The sequence below is a fragment of the Alexandromys fortis genome, unplaced genomic scaffold (genome assembly GCF_014885135.2).
Source record: "Alexandromys fortis isolate MF-2015 unplaced genomic scaffold, M_Fortis_MF-2015_v1.1 scaffold_227, whole genome shotgun sequence".
Taxonomy (NCBI): Eukaryota; Metazoa; Chordata; class Mammalia; order Rodentia; family Cricetidae; genus Alexandromys; species Alexandromys fortis.
In genome coordinates this window covers 171,818-174,264 of record NW_026068109.1, presented here as the reverse complement: position 1 = coordinate 174,264, position 2,447 = coordinate 171,818, and the positions used below count along the sequence as shown (strand labels likewise).

General features: G+C 42.3%; 1 protein-coding gene across 2 annotated transcripts in view; it reads left to right on the top strand.

Annotated features, from left to right (window-relative positions):
• The window catches only part of Rnf216 (ring finger protein 216), a 128,343-nt gene that overhangs the window by 28,777 nt on the left and 97,119 nt on the right, over positions 1-2,447 (top strand). The gene's annotated exons all lie outside the window — the stretch shown is intronic.

The window sequence follows — 2,447 nt, the reverse complement described above, 5'->3', positions numbered from 1 at the left end:
GGCCAGGCAGATCTCTTGAGTTCAAGGCTAGCCTGGTCTACAGAGCAAATTTTAGGACAGCTAGGGATACACAGAGAAACCCTGTCTCAGAAAAAAAAAAGAAAGAAAGGAAGAAAAAGAATAGATTTCAAACTAACCTATCACAATGGAAATTCATGTTTTGAAGAAAATTTAAGGCCTAAAAATGCATGTATTATATATCAAGTAATACTGGGAAATTAAGAATCCAAGTTAGGGATCAGTAAATGGTAGGTCCAAATAATCAGTATAGCCTTGTAGACCATGTGTCTCTGTTGTATCAACTTATCAATACAGTGTGTCTCCTAAGATTGAACATATGCTTCTCCTTGAGACTCAGCATTTCCATTCTTAGAATGTTCCCAACTGAGATGAGCACATAAAAGCATGTACATAACAGCAGTATCCAGAATAGCCCATGTTAGCACCAACTCAGACGTCCATCAGGGAAGAATGAGTAGTTTATGAAGTCCTCTTTTGAGGATAGAAGGCAGTGATGGGAAGAGGAACAAGGAGGTTACTAATGGGCTAGAAATAGTTCGTGATCTTGTCATGGTTGTACGGTCATTTTGTGGCAATTCATGGAGATAAACCCTTGATTGGTAGTGTCTGATTGCTTAGTGAGCTCTGTTCTAGCCTGAACTACAGTGTAAGACCCTGTCTAAAAGGAAAAAAAAAAATGTAAAAACAAGATTAGGACTAGCAATATAGCTAGCTCAGTGATAGTGCTCTTGCCTAGCATGCATGAAGCCCTGGGAGATGGGTAGCTATTGAGCAGAACCTTTCTTTGGCTCCCCCTCTCTGTCCCTCAGAACCTACATAAAGACAGACATGATAGTGCTTGTCTACAGTACTGGTGTTTCTGCAGCAGGATGGGAGGTGGCAACAAAAGTGTCTAGAAGCTTGCAGACTAGCTAGTCTGGTACACAGCAGTGCACAAAAGACCTTCTCAGACAAAGTAGAAAGTAAGGACTAAACATCTGATGTTGTCCTCTGATGGGAATACATATGCCCTGGTGTCACTCTCACAAAGGAACTCATGTGCGCTCACAAAAATTTATTGGAAAAAAAAAAGGCATGGCACTCTTGTGCCCAGATTCTGGACCCCCTCCCCCCCAAACCACCAAGAGACCAGATCTGATGTAAAGCAGAGTTTTTTTATTTCTGAGTTAACGCGGGTCCTCCATTGGTCTGACACGGTGGAGTAAGTAAAAGGGGCCCTGAACTGCAGTGGGTCAGGGCGTAGAACAAGATGGGCCATCTGGGGGTCTTCTAGTTGCACAGTCAGTAACAGTCTCAGGATTGGCACACCTCCTTGCTGGGGGAACCTGTCCGAGTTGACAACTGTAGCTGCAGAAAGGTTGCTATAGCTGGAGGCCATGGAGGTCACTGCATTCCTTCATTATTAGTAAAGCCCGTCCAGAGAAAAACTTCTGATCCTCCCAGTAGTTAGGGCAAGGTCGGGGGCCTATTGCTAGGTCTTTTCTGCAGCCTGTCCTGGCTGCTAAAGGTGTGTGGGGGGAGGGAGAAGTTGGGGGGAACGTCTGGGCCCTTCAGTCATAGCAATATATATCTGTGATCCTAGTGCTGGGTAATCCGTAGACAGAAGTGTGACTGAATCAGAAGGTTCCAGGTTTAGAGAGTGACTCTGTCTAGAAAATAAGGTGGAGAGTAATTGAGGATGACACTTGATATTCCTCCTCTAGCCTTCACACACAAGTGCTTGTGGGCCCCCCACATTCAAATAAATAAGAAACTTTTTTCTTTAAGCAAAAAGGGAAAAATATCCCCAATGGGGAAAACAGCCTCCATAGCTGGATCCACACCCACCCACAGATTAGAGCAAGCAACAACTATTGTTTACCTGCAGAGCTGTTTTTTTTTTTTTTTTTTTTAAATTTTTCTAAACAGGGTTTCTCTGTAGCTTTGGAGCCTGTCCTGGAACTAGCTCTTGTAGACCAGGTTGGCCTTGAACTCACAGAGATCTGCCTGCCTCTGCCTCCCGAGCAGAGCTGGATTTTCGGACTTAACTATGGTTTATTTAAAAGAAGAGCAGGCAAGTTAAGTTGCCCAGTGTCACAGATGTATCCTTGGTAGGTGATTGCTTGGTAGATGCTAAGTGTTTGGTTGAAATGGAAGTTCTGCTTAAATAGCTTATTATAAAGTAAGCTGATTTTTAAATCTTAAATAAATATTTTTGAGTGCTAATTTTTTTGAGATGTAGCTGTTTAAATTAAACCAGTCTTTTATTTCTTCAAGGAGTAAACAAGGGGAATCTCTAGAGAAACTGGCAGTTCTATGTCAGTGTCATAATTAGAAAAATTTTTTTAAAAATATTTATTTATTATGTATACAATATTCTATCTGTGTGTATGTCTGCAGGCCAGAAGAGGGCACCAGACCTCATTACAGATGGTTGTGAGCCACCA